We start from the raw sequence: 14629 nt of genomic DNA, 5'->3' as shown, positions 1-14629 counted from the left end.
TCCATTCTGTTGAGGATGGGTCATTTCTGCAAATGGTCTGGTGCTTACACTGCCATGGCCTCTGCTGGGTGCCTGTAAGGACTGCCAAGTGCTCCGGCAGAACTATAATGTTCATCAAGTGTGTAAGGCAAAGAGAGGATTCGAGGGGGTGATTCCTTTATATTTGTTTATTTTATTAAGGCGTGCCTGGCATTTTTGTCACAACTGTGGCTGACAAAGCATTTTCTGGTCACGTTGCCTCAAGACAGCACGGAAGATTAATGTTTGGAATATGCTAAGCTCTTGAAAAAATGTAAAGATAATATCAGAAAAGTAATTCAACATGTCCCCGAAGCTCTTAACCACAAGCGATGACATTCTAATCTTTGGGGAAACACAGGACAGCGCTGGCAGCCTTGCGGGGTGGTGGGAGCGTGGCGCAGGGCGGAGGGCGCAGAACCAAGGCAGCACTCGCAGCAGGATTGCTGCGCTCGCACGGCGCTCTCCACAAAGCACAACATCCGTCGGCGCAGCCAAGAAAGCGCTTTCAGGTGATGCACTGGATACCAGCGAGCTGTGGGATGTGTTCCTAGCTCAGAAGCTTCACCCTGACCCCAGGGCATGTGCATCCTGTTCCCACATCTGTGGGTACGGGCACGTGGGCTGTCTTCTGGTGCTTGTGCGCTGCTTACCTTGCAGGCTCTTTGGGACCTGGAAGCGTGCCCCACAGACAGAAGCAGAGAGGTGCTGTATTTGCATAAGTGCTAATTGTGCCGGGCTCACACTTAGGTGCCCGACTCTCTTTGGCATGCAGACACGCAGGGAAGGAACCTGTTTGTGCGTGGTTCGCCTGGCAAGGGGGGAGTGCGGCAGGGCTCCAGCACAGCCCTTCCTGCTGCTCTCTCGTGGGCCCCGCTCTGCTGCAGCGCTGCTGTGAGGGCCTGAAGGGACACCACGCGGACAGCACCGAGGTCAATAAAGCAGGTTTTCCTGAGAAAAACTGCTTTTCTCTCTTTTACACTGGAGTGTGCTATGGAGGCGAAACAGTTGCAAGAAACATCTTCAAAGTCAAGAGGCCCTACAAACAAAGCTGCCGCTTTCTGTTGTGACAGAGCAGTTTGTGCTGTCCTTGCTGATACTGGTGAGAGTCTGGCCAGAGGAAAGGCTGTAGGAAGACTGGCCCTAGGGCCTGTGCTTTTCAGGGCTGAGGAAGGAGGGCTAAGCAAGGCCAGCAGAGTGGAGCTGAAGGGTCCTTGCCCAGAGGAGAGGTGCCCTTTGTATCTGCAGCCCTTCTGGGAACTGCTGCCTCAAGTACAGGGCAGGTGCGAAGGGGAGCACGGGGGTTGCTTAGCTTCTGAACAGCCAAGCTTTACACTGACGAATACATTACAGTGAGTGAGGAGTGAGTCTCATTCACTTTTACTGCAGGAGCAAAGCTGGAGAAGGGCCAGAAGGGCCAGGGAGCGGAGGCACAAATACCGGCAGAGAGGTGGCAGCCAAAGCACTGCTGCTGCTGGTGGTGTTCCGTTATGCTGCTCCACAGCAAGGCCTTTAGCTGTCATCCAGGCATGCATAAATAAAGCAGCTTATTTATAAATCTCCACTTAGCACAGTCTGTCTGATTTTCTTGAAATGCTGACTCTTGAAACAAATGCACACCTGTGCAAAAAAAAAAAAAAAAAGAAAGAAAAAAAAAAAAAAAGAAAAGCCCCAACCCAAGCAAAAAACGTTAAAACTTTTAAGCTGGACAAGATGACCATGAGCAACAGAAAATGTCCTAAAATTCCAACTAAAAGGAAATCTGCTCTTTAGGATTCTGAGCCTTTACTTCACATTAAAAACTTATGGTTTAGGAAGTCTCTGGCCCTAATGCTTGTTTCTTCAGAGAAAGCTGAAATGTTTGTATGTAAGTTGACTCCATCTGCTGGGCTTTATGCATGGCATTAAGTTTCATGATGTTCAGTTTTGCCCACTTGCAGTTTCATCTCCAGTTGAGTTTGCCAGCCAGCGAGGGAGGAGTTTACGTGAGCTGTGAGGTTAGGACCATAAAACTGACTAACTCAAGGAAAGAAAGTAACCTGGCAATATTTCAAATATACCCGCTGGATCAGGAGTACTATATACCATCAATCGCAAAAGAATACTTCATTTCAATACTTCATTCAAAGCTATCCCCGTGGTTTCATAAGCTTTTGCCTCGACCAGAAATACAAGAAGCAATAAAAGAAGACGTGCTTCTAAATGCTATAATAGATCCGGAGGGAGCCCAGATGGGGCAGATGATTACAGCACTGAACTCCCCCCTATGGAAATGGACAATTTTGAATATTTTCCTTCAAAATTTAGCAATGAGGTTACAGCTCCTGAGACCGCATAGTGCTGACCAGTACTACTTTTCTGGCCTGGCTTTCTTTAGGAATTTCAATAAAAATACCAAATTGGTAATAGTACCTTTCTTACGGAGACTCTCGGGGCTTTGGGTCCCAAATTGTTTGCAACCTATGTGTGTCAGGACAACTCTGTGGTTAAGCCCCTTTTCCCAAGGATCTTCCTGAGAACAAAGCATCCTGTGAGGAAAAGAGTTAAGTCTGTTAAAGCCTTGTAGCGTTTCAGCCGTCAAACTGGAAATTCTTTATAAAAAGAGAGCAGCCTGATTTACAATCTTCAAGTGGGTGGTTTTAAATTATTCAAAATGTTGTATTACAAATCCAGCTGAGTCAATTCTAATTTCAACAAAAAATTCAAAGGACCATAAATTATCTGACTGGCATTATATGATTACCTCAAAAATCTTAATGATTAAAAAACATGTTTCCCTGTAAAATTGTCAGATAAATTAGGGAAACCTAAATCATTTCCATAACACGTTTCAGTTGGTGCAGCAGACATTCAGAACTGAAAAAAAAAAAACACCTCATAGACAGGTTCTTTATCTTTAGGATTTTGCAGCACCCAAAATGTAAAATGCCTCTAGTTCTTTTCACGTATCGCTTCTAAATCTGTAATCACTGTGCTCTGTTTGTGTGCTTAAGCGCTGCTCGTCAACAGCCTTTTTCTCCGCCTGGCTGCTAAAAAATGTTTGTTTGCAGTTGCCCTTGTGCTCCGAACTGCGCCGTTCCCCATGCATAGCTTCCTATGCAGGGAGGCAGAGCATTAATACCCTGTTCAGGTAATACGGAGAACACAGTGACACATCGGCATAATTAAATAATGTCATCAGTCTCTGAAGTGTACTCCCTACGGTGATGCACCGCATGAGAAACCTCCTAATACGACACCTACGGGTTTCTTCCACAAAACTGACTCTACTGTAATGTATTCCATTAGGAGAGCTGAAGTTTAATGGGGAAATCATTATTTTATTATATTGGTATTTCATGGGTAACGTGGTATGAAGTTTCTGCCCACTGGATCTTGTTACACTCAATCCCGGCTCAATTACGGAGCTGCCTCCTCTCGGAGACGGCCTTGCCACGGCGGTGCACTCTACGGCGGTCCAGCCTCGTCAGTGTCAGGAGTTCTGCTGGTCTCTGACAAAAACAGGTTTTGTACCTCAGAAGCTCTTCCCAGCCCTTTTCTGGAGCCTCTACAGTTTTTCACAGCTGTTTTGGAGTGTGGGCACCCAAAGCAGGGATCCAGTAGCGGTGTCTCTAGAATTCAATCACACCTGCCTCTGACAGTCCATCCCATTGCCATCGCCCTGAGCGTTTCTCCCACCACAGCCCGCAGAAATATCACAGAATCATTAAGGTTGGAAAAGACCTTACAGATCATCTGGTCCAACCATCACCCTGCTAAGTCCCCATCCTGAGGAAGGTGGCATGGAGAGGGCCTCTGCAGAGCTGCGGCTCCGGGCAGGGGATGGCGCGTACCACACCGGTTGTGGCAGCAGGGCAAGTCTTTGGCTCTGCTATCTGCTGCCCTTGTCAGATGCTCCATATGAACTTGCTCATGGCGGATCTGAACACATCTGTGGTGCTGCTGTCTCAGAAAATGAGGGGAAAAGCCATCCCGAAAGCCAGGATGAAGGACAGTTGTCTGAGGGTGCCGTCCACTGCTGAGCTTAGCAGCTTCTCCTGGGCTCGTTCCTTGCCAAGTTGTATTGCTGCCTTCTGACCTCCCGGCCTCCTGCCCTTCCTGCTACATTACACACGAGCTTTCGGTTCCCTGCCTTTTATTTTATCACTTCTTGCAGTCAGGCATGCTTTATTTTACCGTTCCTCACTTCAGCTCCTTGCCTCTTCTTTACTATTTATTTGTCCACCCGGCGCTGTCTCATGGCTGTGGTATTTGGGCACCAGGCACCTCGAGCAAAGTGCCTGCTTCATTGGCTCGCGCTGCTCTCAGTTATGCTGGTTGCCTGGTAACAGCTCTTATAACTCAAGTTGCAAAATTTTTGCTGAAAAAAAAAGATCCCCGTGCTTCCCAACAGCCTCAGCTGGAGCAAGGCTGTGAGCAGGGCTGGAATTTTCCAGGCTCTGGGGCTCTCCCTGATCTCTTGCTGTCCGTGTGGAAAGCTGCAGCAAAACCCAGGCAGCCTCCTTAAGGCCTGCAGGGGGGATGCAGCAAACCACAGGCATCCCCACTGCCTTCACGCTGCCTCCTTGCTGCATTCACATGAACACAAATTATCACCTGAGCCCACAGCTGGCTGGCTCATGGCTGGTGGGCGTTCAAGGCTCGCCACGTGGCAGTGGAGGGCTTGTCTCTCTTTGCCTCTGCCAGGGGTTTCCACCCTGCAGGATTTGGTTTTGAAGCTAAAAGATGTTTCTAATTACTGGCCGGGGAGCTGGGAGGCTGTGTGATTTTATCCGTGCCGAGGAGGGGAGGCAGAGGGTGCTGGTGGGTGCGTGCCCTACTCGCTACCTGGGATGAAACCCCTCCGGCTGCGTGCATCGGAGCAGTGCAGGTAGCTCCACCTGGGCCCCAGCTTCCCATGTGCAGGCCCCCCCCCCGCTCTCTGCCTTCATGGGTTGGGAAATCAGACCCAGGGCAGGGGGATGAGAACATCATTCGGCTGGCAGGAGCAGCAGCTTTGACTCAGAAGGCTGGGTGCCAAGGCACGCTGAGCAGCAGCAGGGCGGCAGCTCCTGGGCGCACCCTTGTCCATTGGCTCCCACCAGCCCCTGCTGGGATGCCTCCCTTGCAGCCACAGCAAAACCCATCCGAGCTCCACCCCAAATGACTCCCTGATGCCGCAATACCTTATAAAACCCCAGTCCCCCTGCAAAGTGCTGAGCAGGGAGATGTTCAGCCCCTTGCCAAAAGCACCCAGAACCCCGCAGTTCATGTGAGCATCCAACTCACTGCAGGACCAGAACGCTAAGTGCTGCAGGAAACTGGGTGGAAACAGCTGAGACATGAATTGTTAACCTTATAATGAAGAATCCATACTCTAGAAATCACAGTGAAAGAGAGAAAGATTTCATGGGCTAGCTGCAGTAAAAATAACATTTTGTGCTTCGTTGCATTAATTGAAAAGCATCTAAAAACACCAATAACGTAATTTCATAGCATTAATAATGATTATTCAGTGTTCAAAGTTATTTAGTGATGAATCCAAATACAAACAAAATTAGTATGACCAGATCATAATTTATTTTTAAAAATTTGAATGAGCTGTTGAAACAGCAAGCAAAAGAAATCAGCATGTGTTTGTTTGTTTGTTTGCTTTTTTCCTTATGGAATTAGTGGGTGTATTTTATTCCCAAAGCCTAGCAGAGGACAAAAAGAACATTTTGCTATCCATTTGATACAAGTTCTGGAGGGGTGAGAAGCTCTCCTTAATGCCAACATGAACGCTTTCCCTCCGTGTCTATAAACACATGCACAGGCAGCAGCAAAGACATTTAGATGTAGAGCTGAGTGATATGGGTTAGTGCAGGGCTGGTTAGTGTTAGGTCAGAGGTTGGACTCGGTGATCTTGGAGGCCTCTTCCAACCTAGACCATTCTGTGATTCTGTGTGAAGGACGGTGTGTGTAGGCTCTAGCTGCTGAGCGTCTTGGGGTAATGTTCTTAGCACAAGGAAGGAACCACTGAGATTTTCAAGCCTCAAGAAAAACCAAATGTAGCTGCTTTGGAGAAGTGGCAGATATGCACTGGTGCTTCTGACTTTGGTCAGTGTGGCTGGGCTGGGGATTTCTGCAAACCACGCTCTTCCTGCGTGAGATGAAAGAAAAAAAACATGCGGGAGCATGATGCGAATGGATAAAAGTAAAGAATATTTGCTTAAATTGCCACGTTCCTAAATTATTTCTTATATAAAACTAATAAAACTTAATCACATGTAAGATTTTATTTTCGATCCTTATTGATCTCTGCAATGTGTGTAAACATGTTGGGGCAAAATAATTACAGCTGAAAAATATTATTTATTATTAAACAGTGTGTCTTATTTTAAATATCAATATTATGGCCTCTGGCATTAGTTTTACATCGACTAGAACTGTAAGTGCTTTTTTTTTTTTTTTTTTAATATATGGATCCAGTACTTGGTAAATACTTAGCTTTCACTACACAAATACAGTCTTGGTTTATTTTCTGAAAATCCCTTCAGCTGTGCATTTAGCTAACGAACACTGTTTGCACTTCATCCCCAAATTTCAGATTCCCCTTTCTCTTCCTGATGAAATGATAGCAAAGGGAAAAATTGTTAGCCTCAAATGTCAGATCTAATGAAACAGATGATAGATTTGTTTTGGGGAGCGTTGCTGTTCTCTTTTTTCTCCTCCCAGCTGTTTGGGTTTGGTCCCTCGCCTCCTCTGTTGTGTGCCAGCGCCTGAGCTGGCTGCCTTACACGCTGCAGGAGCTGACTCGGGGCAGGTTTGTCCTCGGGAGCCGCGTGGTGAGTCAGCGGTGTGGGAACCTCTTCAAAGAACATTTTGGAAGAGCCCGTGACAAAGGCGGTTCCCATTTCAAGCCAGTGACTTCAGTAGGAAATGATTTTCTTTGCTAGTGAAGGAGAGGTCGGTTTGTTACTGGAACCACGGGGAAAACTGCCAGCATTCACTTACAGCTGTGGGCCTGTCGCTGTGTCCTGAGTACGTGTGAGTCCCAGGGGTGCCACAGTCACACAGTGGGCTTAAGTGCGGAGAGGGTGAGGGCACACGGGGGCAGAGGAGAGGGCTGGCATTGCCCCTTGGTGCTGCATCCAGGCAGCGCTGGGCACCCAGCGGGCGGTCGGGGCGGGGAGAGCTGTGGCAGCGAGGGGAAGGCAGAGGAGGCTGGGCAGGGCGCCAGGCACTCCATGCGGGGCTGGGGAGTGTTTTTCTCTTTGCCACACAGCCGAGCTGAGGCGGCCTGAGTTTGTTGCTCTAGCTGGCGGAAAGTTGAGAGATCCCTTAGGAGGAAGGGTGTGACAAAATGAGTGGGGCTCCTGCACGGAGGCTGGCGAGGTGTGACCAGCAGGCACGTATTAATGAGAGGGAAGCTGAGCTCTCGGCCGCTCCACCTGTGAATTCCCACCGAAGGCAGCATGAGAAGGCGTAAATGACAGGAGTATCTGCAAGCCACTCACAGTTTAATTATTGTCAAAAAGCTTCGAGATTTTGGGTGGCTGAGGAGTTATGCAGTCTGCGTGTATATCGCCAGAGCAAAATCCTATTAGAAATAGATGAAACTACAGGGAGGTGATAGCTGCGCTACGGCATAGAGCCCTATTCAGAGACTGATGTAATGTATTTTTCCACTGCAGGGCAGGAGCGAAACTTTGAGCTATTGTTTAAAGAAAGAAACTCTGGCCCTCAAGGCTGCGGTAGGAAAGATAGTTTTAAAAAGATCATTAAAGCAAAATCCCTCTTGAAGACTTTGATGTCTATTGATGCAAGCTGCTATTTGTACTCCTACTGAAGACAGATCTGAAAGACTCTGCAATTACTAATAAATCGCCTGCAATATTGAGCAATTACCAACAATGCAATCATAAAACAGTGCAATAACTAAATAATTATACACTTGTTAGGAGAATACATTATTGGGCACCTTGGAAAGAAAGGGAAAGGAGGTGAGAATACAAAAGACAGGATATTGGATACCACACAAATAGCAACAAAATACACTCCGCTGCCAGAATGCTGAATAGCTGCACATGCTTAGGGCCAACTCCCAGCCCTAGAAAAAAATCAGGGGAAGTTTTAACTATTCACAGGAAATTTTTTAACAGGATAGTTAGTCTCATTCAAAACGCTGAGCGCGATGGCTGGGAAAGGTCTTTTCGGGCAGAAAGGAAGAGGAAGGAAGAAGTACAGGGGGTGGGAAGCTGAGGGCTCACCAGGAGAACCTGCGTGTGGTGTGCGAGAGTAAGGACACTGCTCTTGTTTGGACTGCACCCTGAATGAATTTGGGATCATTCCAGAAACATCTGGAGAAGACATCAGCATGAATGAAGTGCCTCTTGGAAAGAAAGGTGTGTGTCAGCTACCACGAGTCAGGCTGATATGCTGCTGGCTCGGCTCGCTGGTGTTCAGCCGTTGCCGTAGGTGTGAACGCTGGAACGCAGTGGAAAGGAATGAGGATTTTGAAATACTGTTGGGAAATGCTGTGAAGTGTTGTAGAAACAGAAAGAACACTGTGTGCTGTATACACTGAAGAAGAATATCTGTTGTTGAGGAGGTCAAGAAATCGTAGCCGGAGGCTTTTGGATATGTGCAAGGATTAGGGACCATCTGGAAAAAGGATCATGCGAGGAGCTTCCCACTAAGGAAAGGCGGGGTGGGGTGTTCAGCGTGCCTGACCCAGATAGCTTCGCAGGCACCCTGTACATAAGCAGAGCACAGTTCACGGAGCAGTCCAGAAACTCTGATATTCCTGCAGAGCACAATGCAATTACGGGAACATTAAGTAATCGTGCTCAGTAGTGGTGGCAAGGGGTGAGGGGAAGACAGAAAGGAGCAGCCCGGCACTAGGAGGTGAGGCAAGCCTCCAGTAAGCACGGGTTTGTGCTCCCGCCCTCCCAGACAAAGGAGAGGAGGAGGGCTCTGCTCCAGTCCTCCCGCTGGCATCCCTTTTAAGCAAATCCTTTGTGGTCAAGGGAGGGGAACAGCCACTTACACACCACGCTCCTTCAGCTGCTGAAGGTCATGCAGCTGGCAGCAGGCACAGCATCTCTTTCCACCGAATCCTCTCCCTCCCTGCCGTGTTGCCAGAGAGATTGATTTGTGATCTCAGCCCCTCCTTGAGTCCTCCCCAGGCTGTGCTGGCCTGGGAGCCCACATCTTTTCCATGTTTAGAGCAAATCCTTCAGCTTCGGGGAATGAAAGGGTAAAAAATTTTCTGTAGCTTCATATTACTGGATAGTATAAAATAGCCTGGGAGGAAGAAAGAGAGAAGTCGAAAGAAAGTAAACAGAAAACAGAATTGGTGAGAACCTATTTCAAAAACTGCACCTTCAGCTGTGATGTAAATAGTCCTTTCCTGACTTTCATGCTAAAATAAGCATTTTAAAATTGCGTATATTAATTAATGTTATATATACTGGCCAGGTTAAAGCAAATATAGATTTGCTGTTAGCAACCGCAAGCAATGGCTGCAAACAGAACAACTAATGAAACCCACGTATGAATAAAACAAAATGAAAGGAGTCAGTGCTAGGAGCTAGAAGTAAACAAAATCTGGAAACGACATACTGTTAAATAGAAACCAGCGGTGGCCCTTGAAGACTCGAGTTTTTCTCTCTCAGATAATCAAAGGCCATATTGTGCCTTTAGGCACAGCTCTGAGCAAGGAGAGATGAATAAATTGCCTTGCCACAGGAGTAGCCGTAGGGCAGGAGGAGCAGAGAGCCAGCGCAACGTCCCAGCTCCCAGATCAGAGCCGATGTGGCGCTGCGTGCTGCAGCCGCTGCGGGCACCCACGGGAGCCAGCAGCCGGCCCCTGGGGAAGGGTGAGAGTCCCCGGCCTCATGGCCCAGAAGGCGAACCACCGCTGTGGAGCTGCCATGCAGCATCAGAGCATGGCGTGGACACGGGCTCTGAAATACGTAAGACATTGTGCTCTGTAACAGAACTAACGTCACACAGCCTGGGATCTGAGCCTGAATCTCCCCGGTGAGTGGTGCACTAAGAGGGCAGGACCTGTGGATTCCTCTCTAGTTCAAGAGTTAGATTACTCCAGTACAACTGCTAATGATTAAGTTAGAAAAAGTTAAGCTTGCCTGATTTTCAGGGCAGTCTGTGTGCTTCTGCATAACCTCAATTTATGATACTCCCCATTTGTGCGTTGAGCTACCTGGAGAAGAGCAAGATCATCATGGAGGGGTGGCTCATCCCAAATCCTAGGTAGTGGTACAGCGCTGACATTATCACAGAGTTAGTAAAGAAACCTTCAGTTTGTAGCTTAGCCTTACTTGGGAGCTTCAGAGAGCCCCAGGGCTGAGCAAGCTTTCTGTCAGCGCAAGGTCTGGTAACAAGATCGCTCTTCCACGAGGTGCTGCGTCTTTCCATGCTGTGGTGGAGCAGAAGGGCATCCTGTTCCCTGCCGATGTATCGGGGAAACATCCTGCTGTCCTGGCCCCAAGGATGGTCCTGGCCAAGGTGTACCACAAATGAAACAAGAATGAAACCCTGGCAGAGTGATAAGCATGGCCTTGGTCACGGTCGTGGACCACGAAACCACACTTCACACAAAACGAAACTGAGCTTGGAGTGAAGCAGACATTGGCAGCCAAAGCCAGAATTATACCGTGAGTAAGATTTTTTAGATATGTGAACAGAAATATAAAAGAAATCTGGGGTTGAATCCACCTATACTTTAAAGTCAGCTTCAAAAGGCTTTTCTCTCTCTCTAAGTCCCAGAGATTGTATCACAGAGATGTTTACCAAACCTTGTGGCTGAGGACCATTTTAGAGAAATCTCTAAACATGTAACTCGTGTACATAAATCTCCCCTGGGGCTCTATTTAGATTTCCCTTCCCCTCTGGATTTCTCTGAACATGCCTTTGGTGTTTTTTGAGGGACTAATTTCTGCACCTGCCAAACTTTTAAGAATGTTAAGATCCCTTTAGACCTGTTTAGCTGGAGCCATCTCCTCCCCACACAGTAAACAGAGCTTGTTATCAACAGCTCTTACCCTTCATTAACCGTACATAACTCATTATCCGACTGTAAGCAAAACATTCCTTTGCACCCTGCAGGGTGGGGTTTGGCCTCCGTGCCCAGCTCTCATGCACTCGGCTGCTTCTCATAGAGGCACGTGGATATTGACAGGCATACACGATGCCAGTATGGCACGGAAGGAGGCATACGTATGGTAGCAATTTAATATTTGTAGCAATAAATGACTGTATAAGGAGGCTCTCGGGAGAAGCAGAGCCTAGCGGGCTGCCCTGGCTGAGGAGGGAGTGCTGCAAGCCCACCCTTAGCTTCGGCAGCGTGGCAGTGGGGAGTGGGGCCCTTTCCCATCCAAAGAGGGCTGGGGAGGTGTGATCCCACCTAGACTAAGTGGAGCCAGACTTCTCTCACCTGGTTCCACACTTTTATTTTGCTACTGCAGGAGACGTAGTACTGGTGTACAGGCACACACTTCTTTTAGGTCCTTGCAGAACGTAGATATTAAAAAAAGTTCTTTGTTGAGCTAAATCAATACAGTTACATGAGCAGAAAGAAGATATAGGGTAAACTAAGGGTGGCGGCACGAATGGAAACTCAGAATTGTCTTGCTTTGCAAGTCTATATCACAGTTCCTTTATTTATTATTTCAACTTTAAATTAGGTTCAATTTAAACTTTTGCAAGAATGTGATTTCATATAGCTTGTAAATAGATTTTTTAAAATTGTATTTTTTAAAATTCTACTGCAGTTGCCAAGAACACTTGTTAGTTTGCTTTCCCTTTATTCACCAACATTGTACCATTGAGACTTGGCAGCGAAAGTGGTTTTATTGATTTTCATTATCCAGGCTAGGAGAAATGCAAAATATAAACAGCAGGAATTATGACCTTTTTTGCTTTTAGTAATTGAAGGGTTTACTGGTAACAACATTCAGTAAGTAGCAAACAAATATATTCTACTGCGTTAACAGAAAAAGTTTGAAAAATCACAAATCAGATCTCCAGAGGTTATGCGACTGATTTAAACGATAACACTTTTTTTTTCTTTTTTTTTTTTTTTCCCTCCTCATCTGGTTCAGCTTTATCCCCAAATCCATTCCAGTTGGCAGTCCAGGAACAAAAGATGATGCCTGTAATAACACCCTTTTTAGCACGTTTGGAATGTAACTGAGCTGCGGCTGACTCCATCCCATTTACGTGGTTTATTAACAGTAGAAGAGGGGCCGAACCAATAATGCTGTACGAGCATCTTCTTTGGCAGCCATGGCTACAGGTGCCAAATGGTTAAATGCCTAACGGGTGATAGTGCAGGAAAGAGGCGCTGCTCAGAGCCAAAAAATTAAAGGTCAAAACTTGTGTTGTCTTGTTAGCAGCCAAACTTCCATTGTGTTTCCAGGCGAGTTGCTTCACCAGTCCGTGTCTGCTGGCACAGCGCTTGCGAATCTTCACTGACATTTGCTGGCTGTTTGGGTAAACAAACTTTTTAGGTAAAGTCTCGAAGACACCAAAGCAAAGCACCAATTATCCTTACTGCAATTTCCAGCTGGAACACGGAACCTGCAAGGGCCGCTCAGCTTAGAAAGACGTGAACTGGGAAGCCTTGAATTCAAGTGTTCTGGCTGCTGCTGGGCCAGTGTGGTGCCGGTGTGGGAAGGGGCAGGAGGGGGCAGAGCTGCTGGTTGGAGGCGTGAAGGGAGAGCACTCGCTGTGGTGTAGTTCCCCATGGGGACTCAGGAGCTGGGGGCCGAGTGGAGGGAGCCAGAGGGATCCCAGAGGAATCGGCTGCAGTACAGAGCAATGCAAACAGCACAGTAGGTTGGCCAGGGCAGTCGTTTGGGTTAATGCACTAAACACAACAGCTTACTGTGGTTGGTGGATGTGGAGGTTTTGTCCATTCCCCATCCTGTTCCCAGCCATGTGGCCCTCAGACCTGCTCTGGGATGTTGCACATCCATGCCTGAGTGGCCTTGGCTTGCCCATAAAGCGGAAAACAACCTTTTCCTTTTTTCTTTGCTAACTTTCTACCAGACTGATGAGCTGAAGTGGCTCATGGAGCTATCCAAGAGGCATCAGGTGGGAAAGGGCAGTAGAAGGGGAGGAAGACAACAGTAGCGTCCTTCAGTGACAATAGGCTGTTAAATCACATCACCCCCTCTCAGGAAGCTGATACATGGATGTTATGAGTGTATTTCATGGATATGTGTATGCATTTATGCATGAAACTCTTGTAGCTAGGCCGCCTGCCAAGCCCTGTAAGCCGGCATAAACCAAAAGGAAAAGTCAGCCGTCGCGCTGTGCCATGCCCTCCCTTGGGCCAGCGCACGCGTTAAGCCCCATTACAGAACTGCGGGCTGGTTTCTACTGATTTTCTGCTTTCTGCAGAACTGATCTGGCTGAAAGCTAATCTGGCAAAAAATTAATTTTCACAGGAATCAGTTTGCCACAGCATCTCGTTGCACAGACCTGCAACTGTGCGTGCTGGCACGTGAAAGGGAGTGGATGGGAAGAAACAGCTGGGGCGGGCAGGGAGCAGAGGTCCCTCGCAGGGCGCAGCTTTCCGCCTGCTCACAGCATTAGCTGGGTGAAGAGCTCCTCAGAGCACAATACGGTTTGGATTTCTGTAAAGAGCTAAGCAGGCAGCTCCTCCTGGATGTTCAGCAGTACAGTGCAAACAAGACCCCATTATTAGTTCTAAAAGTTGGCACATTGCACCTTAAGTATGTGTAACTGGGCATAAGGAGGACGTGGATGATCCGTTTCTTAGAAGGTACATGTGCCTGACGAGAAGAGGTGTGTGTGGCTCTGAAGCTGCTTTGCTGTTTGGAAGCCTTAAGCTCTCAAATGTTCTTGGGGTGTTTTTTTTCCAGGTAATATTTTATTGTAGTTGTTTTCATAATTCCTGACGATCCCATGCATGAACAAATGATGTAGAAAACTAATAAGACACAATTACGTTCAGCTCTCTTCAACCTCTTGGAACTCAGGCTGTAGTTTTTCAAGACGTATGTTGTGGGAATTCCAGCTGAATGCTCTTGTCCTCCCGTACTTTCCTTCACAGCTATACCAATGTGGCAGATCTTCTTGCCATGCTGTTAGCTGCACTGGGGGAACTTACTTTTGGAAAAAGTGCTGCAACTTCCTTGCCCAGCTCCAGAAGAAAAAAAAAAACACGACAGCTCTCTGATAAAGCAAAGGTTTTATTTTCTGACAGTTGTGCAGGCTTAACGCCCAGAGATATTACAGGTAAACCCTTGCTATGTAGGTGGTAATTGTTACCTGCTGGCTTCAAAGACTTTCAGATTGTTTCAGAGTAAACAAACATGTTAAGCACCCACAACACAATCATGTCTTATTTGCAATACCGTGCATATCTTCAGACAGTAAATACACTGGTGGGTGATTCCTCTGCAACCTCTCCTCCCTCCCTGCTGACGTGTGATAATTAAATACAATCTCAGTTTCTGTGAGATGCTCAGTACGCACATGTAAAGAAAACCTCTTCTCCTCTTCTGAGATAATTTACAGGCCCTTATGGTGTCACCATGGACACTGAAACCTGCTGCTTAGGCTTTGGCTATGGAGTTGGGCCTGCAATTATTTAATT

The sequence above is a fragment of the Netta rufina genome (genome assembly GCF_964035555.1).
Source record: "Netta rufina genome assembly, chromosome: 6".
Classification (NCBI taxonomy): Eukaryota; Metazoa; Chordata; class Aves; order Anseriformes; family Anatidae; genus Netta; species Netta rufina.
The sequence above is the reverse complement of the archived record's forward strand: the minus strand, read 5'-3'. Positions refer to the sequence as shown.